Raw genomic sequence first — 20929 nt, 5'->3', positions numbered from 1 at the left:
GGGTAATATATAAATAATGCAATAATAAATGGCTGAATTTTGTACAACTTGTATTTCATGTAATTGCTGATCAGACAGAGAACTAATACCCGCCTGTAGACTTACCTTCTAGTATCGTCACGTTCCTCTGTTTCTTAAGTTGGGAAGGAAATGGTTTAATTTCTACAACAATATCTATTAAAGCCAGTTTGTGCAATATTGATAGAGGTAGATAATCTAATTTTCAGGTTTTGGATTTTAATATCCAGAAGAGTAGAGAAATCTGATTAAGTGTGTAATAGTGTGTTGGTTTATTAGAGGTAAAGTAGTAGGCTTATATTAAATAAATTTTCCAGACCTGAAATTCAGTACCAACTTTACAACTTGCTTTTCTCATTTGATAATATGGTTATTCTTCCAAGCTAATTGATATAGAGCTTACTCATTTTAAAGTAGAAGTGTAGCCTTTTCTATTACAAATGAATGACAATTAATTATTCTCCAACTGATGGACATTGATATTTATGTCTTTTTAAAAAATCCCAAAATAATGATGTAATAAATATTCTTATTACCATATTCTTATATTTTGGGGTGGGTTTGGGTGTGATAAAATAAATCTCCAGAAGAAAAATTGTGACTCAAAGCCTGCTTTATGCCTTAGGTTTTAAAATCAGGTATGCCTTGGTTAGATTTTAGTTCTTTTATTTCTCCAGAAAGGGTTTCTACTTCTGAAACAAATAACGCAACATATTTTAAGAAAAAAGAAAAAGAAGAAGATAGCAGGAGAGGAAGAATGAAGGGGAGTAAGTCAGAGGGGGAGACGAACCAGGAGAGATGATGGACTCTGAAAAACAAACTGAGGTTTCTAGGGGGGAGGAGGTAGGGGGATGGGTTAGCCTGGTGATGGGTATTAAAGAGGGCACATTCTGCATGGAGCACTGGGTGTTATGAACAAACAATGAATCATGGAACACTACACCAAAACAAATGATGTAATATATGGTGATTAACATAACAATAAAAAATTTAAAAAAAAATCAGGTATGCCTGAGTGGCTCAGTGGTTAAGTGTCTGCCTTTGACTCAGGTCATGATCCCAGGGTCCTGGGGTCAAGTTCACATCTGGCTCCCTGCTGAGCAGGGAGCCTGCTTCTCCCTCTCCTTCTGCCTGCTGTTCACCCCTACTTGTGCTCTCTCTCTCTGTCAAATAAATAAAATTTAAAAAAGTAAATAAAAGCAAGGCTGATATCCGTATAAAAAATAAAATCATATGATCAACTTAATAGATGGAGAAAAAGCATTTGGCAAAATTCAACATCTTGTCATGATAAAAACTCTCAAAAAAGTGGGTATAGAGGAACATATGTACACAGTAAAGTCCATATATGATAAGTCCAAAGCTAACATCATCCACAATGTTAAAAAGCTTTAAGCTTTTCCTTTCAGATCAAAATAAGGGTACCCACTCTAACCAGTCCTATTTAACATAGTTCTGGAAGTCATAACTGGAGCAAATGGGCAAGAAAAAAATAAGAGACATCCAAATTATAAAAGAAGAAGTAAAATTGTCTATTTGCAGTTAACATGATATTATATTAGGAAAATCCTAAACATGCCATCTGAAAACTATTAAAATTAATGTATGAATTCAGTAAAGTTTCAGGATACAAAACCAACATATGTAAGTCAGTTATGTTTCTAGATTGCAACAATGAACTATCAGAAAAAGAAATGAAGAACAAGTGTTGGTGAGGATGTGGAGAAAAAAAGAACCCTTCTCTTGTTGGTGAGAATGTAAACTGGCACATCCACTATGGAAAACAGTATGTGGGTTCCTCAAGAAATTAAAATTGATCCCGCAATCCCAATGCTGGGCATATATCTAAAGGTAATGAGATCACTATCTCAAAGAGTTATCTGTACTTCTAGGTTCATTGCAGCATTATTCATAATAGCAAGGTCTAGAAACATCCAATATCTTTGTTAATGGATTAATGGGTAAAGAAAATCTGATATATGTATTGACTATATATATATTGATAAAGAAAATCTGATATATGTATTGTATTGAATAATATTCAGCCTTAAAAAAAATGGAAATCCTGTCAGCTGTGATAACATGGATAAACCAGGAGGATCTTATGCTAAGTAAACTAAGATGACAGAGAAAGACAAATATGGTACGGAATCACTTATGTGGAATCTTAAAAAAGAAAAACTGAACTAGTGGAAAGAGAGAGTAGAAAAGTGGTTGCCAGGGGCTGTTCTTTGGTGGAAATAGAAAGAGGAGTATAAGACAGTACAAAATTTCAGTTACCAGTTGAATAAGTTCAGAGGCCTAATGTATAACATAATAAATATAATTGATAATTTGTGAAATAGAACTTAAGTTTTGTCACAAAGAAAGAGGAAATTAAGCCACATATTTAATTCAAAGTAAGATGAATAAGGAAAATAGAAGGTAGAGTATTAATGAAATTGATATCAGATTATAACCAAACTAAAAATGCATAATCAGTAAAGAATAAGCAAGGTAAGCACAATAAAAAACTGGTTAAAATACTGTTGAATGAGATATAAAACCCTAAAAAGTGTGTTCAAAATATTCTTTTTAAATTTAATGCACAGTTAAACAATATTTGGAATAAAAACAGCAAGGCTAGTTGAAGGAAAGCAGGTGAGAAGAGCTGAAAGATATGCTTTGCTGCTTTTCACCTGGATTTTACTTTCAACTCAGTCTCTTAACACCTGTATGACATGTAACTTAGCCACTCTGTTAACTTCTTCATGTATAAACTGGATTTATAACATTACCTTACTCTGAGAACGTATGCAAATATTACATCATTTAAATGCTTATTACTTACCTCATGTAAATACACTAATATGTGTATTCAATAACTATAAGCTAACATGACATAAAGAGAAAATCAAAAGAGAATCTTTTCACCAACAAATTTAAAAGCCTAAGTTAAATAACAATTTTCTAAGAAAATATAAATTTTGAAAATTAATTCAACGTAAATTGGCTACCTGCTATAAAACACTAAACTTTAAAACAAAGATATGCATTAGGAAAAATATTTATAAAACCACCAAATTTTATAGTATGTCATTCCAAATTTAAGAAGTAGAAAATTTCTTTTTCTATTACAGTTTCTATTCCATTAAAAGTTGTTCTCTAAACAACTTTTCAGATGTTCTGAAACTAATATTGCATTAATTTTGGAATATTCTTTATATATACTAACTTATCCTTGAAAGAGTCATAGGACTCTAGAGTATATTATTTTAAAATGTCTCCCTTTTTGAAATAATCATGTTTGCATCTTGGACTTCAAAGTATTCAATTAGACCTGACAACAAAAATAATAAGTTTAATTTGATGCTCATAATAAATGTGTATTCACAGTAAAAATTAAATGTAATTGTAAAACAATACTTAGTCCAAATTAGGTCTATTTTTTAAAATCTCCAATCATTTCTTTTTTAAGAAAAAATATCTGAAACAGAAGAAGTGGCTTTCTTTGACAAACAGGATTTGGGTCCTCAAATATGAGGAATTTGAAGGATTAAAGTGACTTTTACTAACTTTCTGGAGTATACTCTTTGAATTACTCTTAATGAGTCTGTATTTCATATTTGTGATTTTTCTTTCCCCAGTTAGATTGATCAGCTCCTTGAAAAGACAGATCATGAGATCATGAGAAAGGCAGATAGAAAATGTTCTGCTAAGTAAACACTGTAGTTTCTAGAGTGTCAGATGAGATTATTAGAACCAGTTTCTCAGTGTCATGACTTCTATGTTTGTAATCACCTTCAAGTAGTTTAAACTCTTTAAAATTCACCTTCAAGTAGTTTGAACTCTTTAAAATTCTAAAGTTTTAACACTGAAATTTTCTTCTGAACCAAATTGCCTTCTCTTTTCATTCAAATAAATACCCACGGGACTACTTTTTTCACTGCTACCTTTGAATGTTGTTCTTTGTTCTCATGAGCAATTTTGTTTGCCTTATTTCACAGCTTATACTCAATTTTTGGCCTTTTTCAGTGAGATGTTTATTTTTTAACTTCCATGATTACATTCCATCCAGTTTAGAACAGATGATTAACTTACTTATTGTTTTATTAGATTTTTTCCAAACCTCCACTCAATTATCAATAAGGAAAAAAGTTTAGAGAGCCCTAAATTTGAAATGAAGTAGAAAACAGGGATAGACAGACAGACACATGATAGGTAGATAAATAGATAGATAAATGAATTCTCAATTTTTAAATCAAACAAGCTATTATCATGTTTTTAAGGAGAAGTACAAATTTCCTTTCTCAAGAGAAAGGTTTTTGTTTTGCTTTTTTTAATGAAAATATTCCTCTTTAATGTGCAAACAAATCATCAAGACATCTGGTTAAAATGCTTTGAATTTTATCTTATTTTTCTAAGTGAAACACATGATTATGATGTGGAAATGTTAGGTTTCAGAGTGAACGGTGAGGAAAGAATTCTTGAGACGTCTTCAGTGCAAAAAGATGGTTTTATTAAAACACGGGGACAGAACCAGTGGGCAGAAAGAGATGCACCAGAGTCATGATGGGTGACTGATGACATACTTCCAAGTTGGGAGGGGGTTAGGGATAGCTAAGTCTCTAAGGAATTTGGAAGCAGGGTTTCTAGGACCTTGAGGGGGCTAGCTATTGTTAGGAAAATGTCATTTATCGCTGTCTAATAATAAACCTTAGTCATGAGATCACTCAGATGGATATCAGTGGGCCATATGCTTGGAGGATGATGGCTAACATATATCTTGGGGGTTAGATATAAGGGAAGTTTCCAAAGGAATTTTTATGTTAAAGGAGACTTACAGGATCCAGGAGGTCAGAATAATGTTAAGCTAAGATAGCCTTTTGCCCTTAGCAAAGTATCAACATCGAGGCAGCTGAGTTCCTAGAGGAAGGTCACTCTGCCTGTCCCAAAGACTTATCAATGGGCTATAAGTTGTAAGGAAATTTAATTTTTTTCTTTTGCCTTTGTTTCCCACGTCAATTATATGTTCACATGGTATAGTTTAAAGCAATGTTAATCAAAGTTTGGTTCTTGAGCCATTACCATCATCATCTTCTTCTGGGAGCTTAGGAAAACACATAAGCTCCTTTACTTCCATAGAAAGAGTAAACATTTCCAACCCTAAACGAATGTCCCTGGACTCATCATCAATCTGTGCAAAAAGCACTCTTTTTCTTTTTTCCATCTTATACATTCATAATTGTATCAACTTAATTCAAACACATTTAATTTTTTCATAATTATTAAAAATGCTTCTAACTTGCTTATTCTTGACTCTCAATCACTGTGTCATATTCAGCTTCCATAATCATATAAATCTTTGCCCAATAAACTTTCAGTGATTATTGCTTACTGTAGTATATCAAGCTCCTTGGTTTCATAGTTAAGATTTGTCATAACATGCCCCTTGGCTTTCTCTTTTAACATTATCTGTCACTCCTTATTCATATAAATTCTACATTCTTGATCATCTGACTGGTGTTTGTCCCTCAAACATGCATTATAATTTCCTAGATTTTAGCTTCAATTTTTATGCCAGGAAAGAATTAAAGGAATTGTCCAATGGTGCAAAAAATTCTAAGAACACAAAAATGGATTTAAAGTTAAAATTTGAAGTTTGTGTCCTAGTCGAGAAAAATATTGTATCTCAAAGTACTGGGATATCTCTCATATGAAAATGATTTTCATACAGTATAAGGAACTGTGAAAAATCAGAAATACATAAAAAGATAACAACAGATAGGGAAGAATTTCATTTTTAACTAGAGTCAAATAACTATATGCAAATTATAGTCCACTTCTATCTTATTTGAAGAAATAATAGCAAGGGGATGACAGATTTAATATATATCAGAGTTAAATATTAATTTATAGAAGTTTCAAAAGAATAAACATCTACAATGAATATAGAGGGCAAGAAAACATGGAAAGGAAACTGTGTTTTAAACCATTTGGAATTATTTCCTTCATGGCATATTGTATTCTAACATTTAGTAATTTAGATTAACATTTCTTTCTTTATAAGTGTGAATACAATTTTCTCTACTTTAAGAGATGGGATGAGCTTGTCTAGTAAAATATTCTTTATTTCCATCCTTCCAACATTCGCACAACTCTCATGCATGGCACGTTGGCGCCCCTTATCTCCTTCTGTGTGCCAGATTCAGATTTTCATTCCTCAGCTAGTGAAAGAATATTTTGAACTATTCCATGATGCTGTTGCCTTCTGGCTCTGACAAATCAATTTTGTCAAAGTCACCAACTTTGCATAGCAGTGTATGTGTGGTTGTGAATGACTTATTTTATTCTTTTCAAATAACTTTATAAAAGAAGTGTAAAATAACAAATAAAAAATTCTAATGTCAGTTTTTAAAGCATGGTTTCTTTACCTTCGTCACAGTAGAGCAAAATTGAAATTCATTTGTCATATCTGAAATTGTTAGCCTCAAATGGACAATTTTTGGTACTAAATTAGTTAACTATTAATTCAACTATGAAGAAGAATAATGAAATTAAAGAAACGACATTGAATTCTATAAAGAGAGCATTAAAATAAATTCTAAAGCAGTTGGTGTAATATTGAAGCTTATTGTTTGTTTCTATGTTGCAAAATCTCTGGGAATAGAACCACACTTAGGATATGACTTTTAGCATATTTGACATGCAATGTTGTATTAGTTTCAGGTGTCCAACGCAGTGACCCATTCTATACATTACTCAGTGCTCACCACAATAAGTGTAGTTACCATCTGTCACCATCACCATACAACATTATTACACTATTATTGACTGTATTCCCTATGCTGTCCTTTTCAACCCAGTGACTTACTTATTTTATAACTGGAAGTTTATGCCTATTAATCCTCTACACCTGTTTCACGCATTCGTGTACCCCCACCCCTCTGGCAACTGCCAGTTTATTCTCTTATTTATGAGTCTTCTCTGTTTTCTCTTTGTTCATTTGTTTTGTTTTTTAGATTCCACTTTAGTATCTTGATTTATTCCATTTTTCTGTATTTATGATTTTGTGATTAAACAAAATGGGGAGGACTGCTGTCGAAGTCTTGCCTTTATGGTCGAATTATTTTCTTTCAGGAGCTCCTGCAGCTTTTATCGCATCAGTCCCTAGCTTCAGGCCAAGGTTGACAAGACTTCTATACAGTCATCAGAGTTTACTGTGGGTTTACTCTTATGTTTAAGAAGAACCTTCCAGGACCATTTTAATCCATCTTTTGCTATAGATTGGAAGTGATCATAGTCTTTTGTGTCTGTGGGACACAAAACTTTGGGACAGTTATTCTTAAACTTTATTGCAGTGTAAGAAGTGACAAGAAGTATTATTTTCTAACAATTCCAGCAAAAACAAATACTGTAAATTCTGAGTTTGTATTTAAAGTATTTATCTTTGTTTTCATGATATATAAAATAAAGAACAAGAAATACAAAAAAAAAAAAAGCCCATAATTAAGAATATATGTGGGACTCCTGACTCTTGATTTCGTCTCAGGTCATGATCTCAGTGTGGTGAGATTGAGCCCTGTGTGGGTGGGTCTCCATGCTCAGCGTGGAGTCTGCTTGAGGATTCTCTCTCCTCTGTCTCTGCCCTTCCCCCTCTCGGGCTCTCTCTCTCTCTCTCTAGAAATAAACAAAATCTTTAAAAAAAAGAATATATGTGACACGTGTATAAATATGAACAAGATAAATTAAAAATATATTATTTAAGGGACTAAATATTTTCAATAGGATTTCACCCAGGATTAAACTGATAACTTTTCAGAGTGTAGATACTGTGTATATTTTTTTCATGTCTATTCAAAAATGGCAAAGCAATTTCTTGCACATTGCACTCTGGATATATATATTTATACGCACACATATATCTGGAAATACACATATATTCATATTTATATTTATATTTGGAGCTCTTGAATTTTCTAAAAGCTTAGAATATATCATTAGCTTTAAGAATATGTGGAATAGGGGTACCTGAGTGTCTCAGTCCCTTAAGCAACCTATTTTTTATTTTGGCTGAGGTCATGATCTCAGGGTCATGAGATCGAGCCCCATGTTGGGCTCCATGCTCAGTGGGGAGTCTGCTTGAGATTCTTTCTCCCTCTGTCCCTCTGCCCCACCCCCTTGTGCTTGCTCTCATGCTCTTTCTGTCTCTCCAAAATAAATAAATAAATCTTAAAAAAAAAAGAATATGTAGAAGAAAAATAACATGGAGGTATAACAGATTCTTTGGAGAGTATATTATTCAAGATAATAAAGAAATTTCAGGGAGGATTCAAAATTACTAATTATTTGTGTTACTCTATGTAATTGCTCATCTCTCCACTATATACTTCCCTAGTCCGTGAGGTTATTTTAATAAAATTTTGCTTTTTTTATTTTAAGACTTGAAGAAATTGATTCTTTTTAACAATCTAAACATGGCTTTCATATTTGAGGTAGTCCAAAAGCAATTTCATTAGTAAATATTTCTGCATAGAATATAGCATTTTTCTAACATTTATTTTTATCTTTGAATTTAGGGAAATCTCAATACTCACTTTTTACTCATGTTTTGGAATTGACTAAATATCAATATAGCCAAGCTTTCAATCATGTTATGCTTTATACTTTCAAAAATCTTTATATAATCTAGTCAGTCATCTGAACATTCTGTTAATATGTAGTCAAAGGCATTTTAATATTGCTGAGCACCCATAAGTATATATTTGCAAATGGTGAAAGTTCCTTATGACCTTTGTGAAAATTATAAAAATGATTATAAGTGTCTGAACAGCTAGACAAAACAAACACTACTGGGTTTTCCAGGAGTGTGATGTATAAGCCACAGAACATCTGTGCTATGAAAGTTTAAATACATATGAAATCTGTCTTTGTGCAGCAAGCACCTAGTAAAACCAAAGACATAATGGTTGTTTTGTGAACTATTTTGGTTCTAATGCAAGGAAATTTTATCTTCACTTGATCTTAGCCAAAAGGCCGAGAAGCGATAGGAAATTTTATCTTAATATAATAGAAATCACAACGGATCTACAAAGCCCTGATAAGTGTATAATGGCATTCAGGTCAAAATAGTGTATTTGACTTGTTAAGGTCCCTGTGTGGTAATAATTGTGATGAAAATGAACAAAAAATGATCAATATATTTTTAAGTTGATTTCAAATAGTGTATTCTTAACTCATGTTAAAGAATCCTAAATCTATATGTTTTTAACAATATCTGAAGTACTCACCTTACTTGCTGTTTTTTTTTAATCTTTCTCTGTTTCTTGTAAATTACTTGTATGCTTTAACATGTTCAGAAATAAAGTGGCTGGGTGATAGACATTGGGGAGGGTATGTGCTATGGTGAGTGCTGTGAATTGTGCAAGACTGTTGAATCACAGACCTGTACCTCTGAAACAAATAATACAATACATGTTAAAAAGAAGAAGAAGAAGAAGATAGCAGGAGGGGAAGAATGAAGGGGGGAAATTGGAGGGGGAGATGAACCATGAGAGACGATGGACTCTGAAAAACAAACTGAGGGTTCTAGAGGGGAGGGGCGTGGGGGGATGGGTTAGCCTGGTGACGGGTATTAAAGAGGGCACGTTCTGCATGGAGCACTGGGTGTTATACGCAAACAATGAATCATGGAACACTACATCAAAAACTAATGATGTAATGTATGGTGATTAACATAACATAATAATAAAAAAGAAAAAAAAAGAAATTAAGAGGTAAGCTCCTAGAAAGTAGGAAATTTTTCTATGCCTCCCCTCTCTTTTCTTTTTTTTTAATTTAGTATTTCTTAGATATCAGTTACATATCATGACACACTGATACTTGACTTTAAGATGAGGAAATGGTTTTACATATAAACAATATTGTTAAAGAAAGGGAATAATTTTGCTGCTCAAATTTCTATATTTTGCAATGTTCTGTGTAAAAATTGCTTTAGATTTACCAGTAGTGCCTGACTCTTTCTTGAGGGAAAAGTAGAATTATGTGACTTGATTAAGCATCATTTTTTGGTAAGAGCTATTGGATATAGATATTCCTAAACAATATCCATATAAGCATTAAGAAAGCTCATATAAATAATAGCCATAGCTACCAATGATCACTGCTGGATGAAAACACAAATGTTCTGTCCTCTAATTTCTCAAGAGCAAGTTAAAACTAGTGTTAATTCATTAATATAGGCCAAGTGCAGTGGTAAACCTATTACACCATTTGTGTCCATAACAAATTTCTGAGAAGCAATTATTATCACACTTTTCTACATCGCAAAACCGAGCCTTAAAAAGGTAGGTAACTTGATGGAGGTGGCATAGCTGGAAAGTGGTCAGGCCGTGGTGGGACTCAGGGCATCTGAGTGTAAATGTAAAGTTCTTACCTATGTTCAACTGAATATTAGCTAGTAATACCAGTTCTCAGGGACTGCATTTCTCTTTTTCCTTCAACACATTTTCATGCATAGAAAATGTGTTCCATTGTTCTCTGATTTTGAATGGAAACATAAATAACACGGGAGAAATTTTTCACACTATTTCCAATTGTGCTTCTCACATAGAGACTGACAGAAGGAAGCCATTTTATCACATTATGATCAGTCACACTTGCAAATGCCATTTGAAGTGTCAGAGTGAAAACGTCTGCTCTTTCTGCTGTGTTCTTGGATGACTTATCTCTGTCATTTAATTTTAAAAAGCAAATATAGTAACGTATACAAACATTTCTATTTATATATAAAGCAAAACAGAAAAAAACATGAATCAACATTTTTCTTTACGTGACATAAATAATATTATCCTCAATTAAAATTTTGAAATGTTCCATAGTGCAATGAACTTGTGTAATTTAGATCCTTTAATTAAATTTTATTGAGTGTAATGTTGTCTTTATCTGTATAAGTGAAACAAAAGGTAGATCTGGGGTTTGAGGAGTAGAAAAAGGATTCAAAAAAAGGAACTGTATCTCCATTTAATTTCCTGATAAAGATATTTGGGCAATTTTTTCCCCACAGAACAGAATTTAAAATACATATACTCATGGGGTGCCTGGGTGGCTCAGTCAGTTAAGCATCCAACTTTTTTTTAAATTGTTTTATTGTTATGTTAATCACCATACATTATATCATTAGTTTAGCATCCAACTTTTGTTTCTGCTCAGGTCAAGATCTCAGAGTCCTGAGATCAAGCCCCAGGTTGGGCTCCGCTCTCAGTGGGAAGTCTGCTTGAGATTCACTCTTTCCCTATCCCTCTGCCCCTCCCGGGCTCAAATAAATAAATAAATCTTTTAAAACGTACGTATACTCAAAATATTACAATTATTTCAACAGCACTGAAATTTACGATAGAAGGAAAAAAATGTTTTATTACTATAAGTTCATGATCCTCAGCAACCCCATTAAGTTTCTATAGAGGTTTTAGGAACAAAGAATGGACAACTAGAATAGACAATAGGCCAAATTTCACTAATTCTAACTATACCTGTGTGTGCATATGCATGTATATATGTGTTTGTCTGCTGAGAGCATAGTAGCTTTGCTGAACTATATCCCTCTTTTTCATTCCAAGTGAGACATAAAATTATTTGGACTCCTTAATGGTTGTCATGATATTCTTGTGATGGTTAGAAGTTTGCATTTGTACAGATAGTTGCCTTTGTTTTGTTTTTCATTTCTTAGGGAAAAAAGAGAAAATAGGACTAGATCATTGTGTTGGTCACTGAAACTATCTCCGAAATATATTAGTTATTACCAAGAAGGTACTCTACCTTTAACTCACAATATTTATCCATTCAATGTAATTCAGTTTAACAAATCTACAGAGTGCTTCCAGAGTTCAAAGAGAAGCATGATTGCAGCTTTGTTTTCACCCACCTAAATAATGAACTCTAAGAAATATATGTAATTGTTGCCTTAATATTCTGTAAGTAATTATTTAAATGTAATGTATTAGATTATTAGATTTTTTTGGAATATAAAAGATGTCTCGTACAGCATTACAATTTTATGCTGTTTTCTAGACTTCATTTTTATTTTCTTCAACTTCTCAATTGTACTAAATTGGCTCCCTTGACACATTTTAATGATGTTTACCTAGAGAAAAAAAAAAACATAAATTGGATATTGGATTAAATTGATTTTTCCAGCTTTAGGGAACCTCAATCCTATTTCAGATCATTTTTACTTCCTAACTGTGGATGGCTTTAGGCTTGGGTCAAATAGGCAACCACCTATTTTGTCTGATCGAAGAGGTATCTTGGAAAAACCTCAACACTTAATTCACTTTATACCTACCATATACACATATTTCTAAATATTTCTCTCTCAGACTCAAACATATGTCTTCATTTCCTATCTTTTTTTTTTTTTTTTGGCTTTAGACACTGAAGATAACAGTTTCCATGTAAATTATGACTGCCAAGTCATTGAGATCGTTCGATGTCAGGGACCAAAGGTAATTGGTCAGAAACTGGCTAACCCTTAGCGCAAAATGTGTTCCCTAATATCTGTCTATATAGCCAGGCCCACCTGAAGAAGTTGATCATGTCTCTGCAAGAGGTCAGAATATTCAAGGGAAAAGGGAGTTCCTGAAAAAAATAATGAAGTTATAAACAGAAAAAGTGAAGACAGGTCTATTTGTTAGAGGAATGGACCTGTTGGGCAGAAAATATGGAGATACTAGATCCAACCCTGGCTTCCAATAGCTATCACTTTGCGCAATCCATAAAGCCCCTATGAGATTACTACATATACAAATTTTTTGCATATATAAACTTTAACGTCCTTCCCAATTCAGCAATTCTTAACATTTGATTTTCTAAATATATTTCTGCTCCTATTCCATCCTAAAAAATAATAACAAGGAAGGCAGAGAAGGAGGAAATAACCCATCATTGATCCTAATTATACTATAACTACCAGCATTGAATTTTAATAATAAAGACAAAAGAAATCACAACGCATGCTGTGGCAGAAATAAAAGAGAGAAAAATAAAAGTTCCCTAATACTCAAACAGAAAACTTACTGCTTTACTCAAGACACCACCAATAGCACCTTCCTCTTAAATGTTGTTGTGGGGAGACTCTCATAGGTTTCTACTTTTCTACACAGCTGGGGATTATACAGAAAAGATTTATTTGGACAAAGTTAATTTGGCACATGTGATACCACCTGCTGTCTGTACTGTATATGTTTTTTTGCTTATTCTGGAAAGGCTCTGATGTTATCATTGTGTCTACAGGTACAGAAGGAAATAAACCACCTTCCCCCCACCACTACTCTCCTGCATTTGCCATCCTCTTTGAAAAACACAGGGCCATAAAAAGATGATTTGCAAACCTGGGATGAAGATTAGAATGTTATGTTTATTATGATGTTAATAACGTGCTTGCAAGGCATGCACTGACTGCTATTATTATTCTTTGTTGTGTAGAGCCCAGGAACTGATGATTGGCATGAGGTCCTTCATGAGATGATTCCTCCAATCCTTCATTACTGCCTCTTCAACTACTGAAAACCCTAGATAGGTCATAAGTGGTGTTGATTAGTTTTATGTCACCTTGAGTGGGTTATGGGATGCCCAGGTGGCAGCGTGTTTCTGGGAAAGACCAGCATTTCAATTAGTAGACTGAGTAAAGAGATCCTCCCTCACCGATGTGGGTGAGTATCATCCAGTCTGCTGGGGGATGAATAAAACAAAAAGGAAGAGGAAGGATGAAATTTCCCTCTTCATGAGCTGGGACTTCTATCTTCTCCAGCCCTTGGATATCAGAGCTCCTTGTTCTCTGAACCCTCAGACTCCTGGATTTAAACCAGGAACCTCTAATTCTTAAGCCTTTGGACTTGGACTGATTTATACCATCATGCTTCCTAGTTCCAACCTTGCAGATGGCAGATTACGGGACTTCTTGAGATCCATAACTGCCTCAGCCAATTCTTAGAACGAATATCTCTCTCTCAGTCTCTCTCTTTATATCTATCTCTATATCTATCTATCTATCTCTATATCCTATAGGTTCTGTTTCTCTGGAGAAACCTGCCTAATGCATCAGATTATTAAGAAGCTCACATTTTAAGGTCGCATAAACAGCTTCTTCATAATAGGATGCTGAAAATGGATAGTCTGTTCTCCAGGAGGGCACAGGGCACTATCAGCTGCAAACATGAGTTCTGGTGTATTAAATTCTATGTTCTGTTCTAAGTGTACTCAGAAACTCTAAAGTTTGCTTTCTATCAAGCTCTGGATTGACATTTGTTGTTGTAGGAGTAGCATACTTCCTTTTACTTGTCTTAATCCTGTAGTTTAAACGCTTTAAGGAATCCCACCGGAGAAGAGAAAGATGATGCCTAGTGAACAACCCAGGGACTCTTTCTAATAGGCTGTCCAGTTGCTAAGAAGAGGAGAGATGATCTCCTCCAAACCAAGCAAGAGGGACACTCTTTTTTTCTTCCTTTTCAAGTAATCTCCACACCCAACATGGAGCTCGAACTCACGACTGTAAAATAAAGCGTTGCATGACACGCGCCCTAAGACAGACACTCTTGACTTTGGTCTCACTGAGACCCAAGCACTGTCCCTGTGAATGCTGCTTCCCCTGACTCTGCTTATTGCTCTGTGAGAGTCCCAGCCTGTCCCCGGAACCCACTCATAGGTATTTATCTTCCACCTTTGCTTAATGACTTTTACTTATACTATTATTGAATTTGGAAGACTTCATATTTTGTCTATAATTTTTCCCCTTCACAGGGTGGCCCATAAAAATGTACCACTCGGATCCCATGTGAGAAGGGGTGTGGTTGATTGACTGTAACATCTGTCACCCCTAGGGATCCAGCCCTTGGCGTCCCGCTCCCTCAGATTATTGCGAGCCAATGCCTGGGCATGTTCCCAGTTGCAGTGCGGGTCTGTTCCTGTAGTCCACAGGCCAGGAACAGTTCTGATAGGCAACGTGGGCTGCGGACTCCCCACGGTCCCAACAGAAACTTTCATAAAACTATGATGAGACCCCGTAACTGCATAATCCTCTTTCTCTGCCCGGTCACATCACAGGCCAGTCCCGTATTGCGCTCTGCGGGCTCTCTCAGCTGACGCCTGCTTCCTCCGCCGCTCTCTCCTTCACAGCCATTTCCCCCAATAAGTTGCTTGCGTTTCTTATCCTGACTTGGCATCTGCTTCTTGGTGAATTCAAACCGATGGATTTCCTAATCCTAAGAAGCAGTTAATACGGCTCATTAAAAAAAGGAAGAAAAACATAAACACATACAAAATCAGGTTTAAAAATGAAAATGTGAGAAACAGATCTGAAAGTATATGGATCAAGGAGACTCTGGCTAATATGCAACTACAAACCAAGTAAAATATTTTAAATGGAAAATATATAAAAAGAATATTTAAAAAAAAGTTAATTTTCTTTTTTTTTCAAATTTCACTCTGAACTTCCTGGCATCTGGGGGAAAACGAATAAATTACATAAATTATAGCATAAAGGTAACTTATGTTCACTTTCTAGTTCAAAAGTTTGGGTTCTGCTCTAGCCATTTGTCTGCACCATCACTTCCTTCCTTTGGGAAACTGTCCCTTCATAACCTTCTACCTTCACAGGACCACAGTAGCTATTCAGATAGCAGCTGCCTTCTTGTTCATGACTCTAATCCTTGGCTTCCGTGACAGACTGATATATAGACACATGTCCACCACTCTGGATAAAGTGAGTGCTTCTACTGGACGTATGACTCAAGACGTGCCAACCCGTGATCTTGCCTAAGATCTCTCAGTTAAGCTTGGCAGGAAGGGGTCCTCTTTGTTCTTTCGCTGGGGCTCTGTGGATATGCATGAAGATGCCAAGGGTCATAGAGAATGATTAACTAAAATAGTAAGGTCAATATCTTGAAAACAACAGAGGTGAGAGATTGAGGGAAATGGTACTAGAATCACTGATTGTAGTAACTCCTAAGGCTATATCCATCCCTGTTCTAGCTGTGGTTCGGCTATGCTATCCATTTAATTCAACATTTTGCTTAAGGTATCCTGAGTTGACACTCTGTTGCTTGTAAACCAAAAGCCTCATCTAGTTTGGTTGTCTTTCTTATTCCTTGATACTATTTTTTTCATAGCATCTTTCTGACATTGTGTGTGTTATATCATAATAAGCCCTTGCAGATATTTGACAGAATATGGCTCTTGTGCTTTATCTAGTAGAATACAAAATGAATTCATTTCATTGATTATAACCATTTTATCTTGCCTTTTATTTCATGTATTATTTAAACATTTAATAAACTTCACTTTTAAGAATAGTTTTATTTTTTTAATTTTTAAAGATTTTATTTATTTATTTGACAGAGAGAGAGCAGGAGAGCACAAGCAGTGGGAGCGGCAGAGGGAGAGGGAGAAGCAGGCCCCCTGCCGAGCAGGGAGCCCGATGCGGGGCTGGAGCCCGATGCGGGGCTCGATCCCAGGACCCTGGCATCATGACCTGAGCCGAAGGTAGTCGCTTAACCAACTGAGCCACCCAGGTGCCCCAAGAATAGTTTTAGATTTACAAGAATGTCACAAGAATTCTATAGAAAATTCTTTATATGTCACGCTTCATTTCTCCCATTCTTAACATTACTTTGGTACATTTGTCACAATTATTGGAACTGATATTGATACATTCTTATTACCAAAAGTCAATACTTATTGATATTTCCTCAGTTTTTTCCCTTGGTGTCCTTATGTGATACAGAACCCCATCTAGGTTACCACATTACTTTTAGTAATCACATATCTTTAGACTGGTTCCTCTTTGTTGTGACAATGTCTCAAATTTTCCTGGTTTTTTATGATCTTGACAATTCTCAGGAACCCTAGTCTAGTATCTTGTAGAATATCCTCACTTGGGATTAGTCTGATGTTTTTCTCATACTAAGATTATGGTTATGAGTTTTGGGGAAGAAGATGACAGAGTTAAAATGCCATTTTCCTTACATCATATCTGTTTTCATGGTATCTGAGTTCTCATAAATTTTTCCCCCATCTGCTAAATTTGCTTACAACAGGAAAGGCAAATATTACACTACTTTTAATAATTATTTATTGGCTTCCTTGGAAGAGGACCTCAGTTACTATGTAATATTATTTTTACACTTTCAGCATTTGGTTCTCAAACATATATTCAGGAGGGAGAGTCTGCATCTGATTGCCTTTGAGGGCAAATGAGGGAGAGTCTGCGTCTGACTGAGAGCATCTTATTTGTTTTCACTTGATTCAGTATCAGTGTTTTTGAAACATATTTGCCAGTGAGTATTATAGCAGCTTATTTATCAGGTTCATTAGTATCTTCCTACTCAAACATTTTCTGTTACTTTAATCAAACTAATTCATCATATCACTTTCCTTTGATGTTTGTAGATATTTGTATCTCTCTATATAAACATTGCATCTTTTTTTGATTGATTTTCCCCCATGTTCAGTATAAGTGTTATAATCTCTGTTGGATTTGATCTAGCTAAATTCCATGTCTTAAATTGAATTTTTAGTTATTTCTAGGGGAATTGAGATTTCACACTGATCAGTTCTGCTGAGAGTGAAATCAAAGTAAAATAAAAGTTTGTAAAAATTGTTATGATATGACATATGCATAGACTTTATTGAGTACTGAAAGAGTATTATGTTAAATTTTATTTTATTATTATGATAGATAGACCAACTTGTGCCTTGATGAAGGATAACCATAATTCAGAATGTATCAATTATATGTGGCATTTAATCTATATATGTGAGATGGGAGAGTATGTTAATGATGTCTTAAGAACAATGTTGAGACATACTGCCTAAAAGAGCAGGAAAAATGGTAGGGGAAACCATGTAAATTTCAGGTGGTAAGGGTAGGTTATACGTAATTGGGGAACAGAATGCAAAATAACAGAGGACCTGATGTGAAAAATGTTCAACATCAAAGAATATAAGACAAGTTAATAGTATCCCACCAGGCAAGTAGAACATAAGGAGATAAATAATTCTAAGTGCATAAATGCTGTCATTTGCCATTTATTTTGTTTTACTACAGATAAATACAAGTTAGTATTTGGGAATAAACTTCAATTTCTAGAGAATGAACTGGAGAAAATCAGTTCTGGGAAAAGACTGGTGACCTGGACAGGTGACTAGAATCAGAATGCAGAATCAGGACACCACTGTGGACCAGGGCATGTGAGGAGGTTTATTCAGAGCAACTTAGGTGAAAGTACTTGGTCCTTACAATGCATGTAATAAATTAATAGGGAAATCAGTGTTAGAATTGGAATTCTTCATGCTAGTCCAGAGTTTTGACAATGGCACTATTGGGTCCAACTACAAAAATCTGTAATTAGCCTCAGGATATGTCTTAGCTAATGAGCTAAACTAAGGAATTTTGTCTAAGAACAGTCTCAATTCATAATACTAAAGTTCAATAATCACTGTAAATTGGATTATCCAATTTCTCTCTATTCTGACAATAGTGATGAAGAGGGTCCTTTGACTTCTAAAGCCTCAGTGAGGAGCAGTTTATAATCTGTTGGAATGGAATTGAGATCTGTTGTATTACAAGGAAAACATATTAAAAATACTTCCAATTAACAATGGCCAAAACACTAGGAGAAGAATGTAGTGGTGGTTTATTACTTATAGACAGGATATATAATCTGAGTGAAATTTTGTAGTAGTGTTTGAAGATAATGTAAATGATTTCCTGGCTCAGAAAACACATTCATAATATTAGTAGCTATTTCTAGGTGAATAACAATCCATTCTCAGATGCTTTTTGAGGTATTTCATATATTATATAGGCAACTACCATTTTCTTCCTAGACTTTTATGATAGTCATTTCTACTTAATGTTTTTCTACATAATTTAATTTGGTTTGAAAAGATAAATTCATAGAAGTGAAAGTGTTATGATAAAAGTGTCACTGAAGAAAAAGTTTTCTTACGCCTTGTATTGTTGCACACTGCTTAGTTCTCAAAAAAATATAATAGAAAAGGGAAAAATGGTTTAAGTGATATGCTGAAGGCCTTATGAGTTCGTTTGGAGAAGAGCTAGGCCTGAAAAATCTCATGCCTTGCTTCTGTATTGTGCAGTGCTAATATTCTTATTGATCCCATTTTTGATTTCCTACCTTGTATTAGCAATACCATAATTCTGAACTGCTTGGAAAATTTCTGGGTGTCTAAAAATAACAATGTTTCTTTTAGAGTTATACTTTTAATTCATAAAGATAATATTTAAAATGACATCAATAGAGACAATATTTTCTTCTCTAATTCCTTTATCAAAGCAAATACTAAAATATTACCATGCTAAAATATTGCTACCTTAAAATATTGACACATTAACAATAACAGTTAAATGTTATTTTTTTTCCTGTGCTTTAAAACTATCTCAAATAATTTTTTTATAAACTGAGCATGAGTTAGGGAATGGTCCTCAAGACACTCTCACTTGTCATCAATAGCAAGTTTGGGCTTCTCAAATATCACCCTAAGTTTCAGGAATTTTCTAGAAGAATGCACAGAACTCACTGAAAGCTGTTAGTATTCATGGTTACAGTTTACTACACTGAAAAGGCACAGATCAAAATCAGGCAAGGGAAGAGACGCATGGGACAAAGTGCAGGAGATTACAGATGTACAACATCCAGTTTAATTCTTTCCATCGAATCGTATACAGCATTAATCCCTCCTAGAAAAGTGTATGATGGCATGCTTGAAGGACTGCCAGTCAGGGAAGCTCTCTCAATTTCAAAGTCTCTACTGGGTTTTGTCAGATAGCCATGGCCAACTGTCCACATGACTGACCTCTGTCCCCAATCCCTTTGGAAGTATTGATACCTGTTCCTCAAAGCCACCTATCATAAACCACACTCTTAGATTAGCTGGCATAGTCTAAACACCCCAACAAAGACACTTCACACAGGACATCCCAAGGGTGTAGAGATCACTTCCCAGGAGCCATGGGCAAAGGGTAGAAGTGTCTCTGGGCAAGTTCAATTCTTTACTACACACTGAGAAATATGGGTTTTTTTCTTTTTTTAATTCTCTTACAGAGAAAACACAAGCTTATTTCAAAATTATACTATAATTTTAGTATAGAGAAACAATAGTTTAGGGAAACTATAAACCTGAAAATGCTAGAATAGACATATGATTAGGAATAAACACGTAGATTATCAAAATGAATGTTCTAGGTTTAATTTGCTGGCTGTGCACAGGTATTTTTCTGTCCTCTAGAATTGTTAAAACAGAAAATCAAAGATTCTCAAAGAAAGAAAGGGGTGGACAACATTAAAAGTGGGTACAAGAAAGAAAAAGAAAAGGAAAAGAAAGGAAAGGAAAAACGATCTAGCATGAAACTCCTGAAGAATTACAATGAATGCAGGCAAATGACCGAAAAGTAAAATCATAGTCTAAATATTTAAGATATTTAAAACATTAAGCACCCGACTTCTTGTTGTTTTACCCACTTCTTGGAAATCCTTCTCAAGTCCATACACTATTTTACAGAGTTAATGCTTCTTAAAGTTAAAAATAAAATTGCTACAGGAAAGTCCTGCCTGATCCTCAAATATAAGTCAGGTAATTTTATTACAACACATGCACACACACACACTTTCCTAGAATACATGTAAATGAGCATCTATATGTAAATATACACACATACATACACAGAAAGAAGATATGTACACATAATTAATACGTGTGTGCATGTATATATACATACATACATGCATATAGATATGTATGTGTGTGTCTGTCACCTTTTACAGTGTGCTTTAGTTTTTTAGTCCTTGTTGAAAATTGCAGTTGAATAATTATTGGTGTAATTGTTTTTCCAGATAAAACCCATAGAGGAAGAACTATA

This window comes from Eumetopias jubatus, unplaced genomic scaffold (genome assembly GCF_037043125.1).
Source record: "Eumetopias jubatus isolate StellerSeaLion01/CBP00866 unplaced genomic scaffold, mEumJub1_p1.0 scaffold_3, whole genome shotgun sequence".
Taxonomy (NCBI): domain Eukaryota; kingdom Metazoa; phylum Chordata; class Mammalia; order Carnivora; family Otariidae; genus Eumetopias; species Eumetopias jubatus.
The sequence above is the reverse complement of the archived record's forward strand: the minus strand, read 5'-3'. Positions refer to the sequence as shown.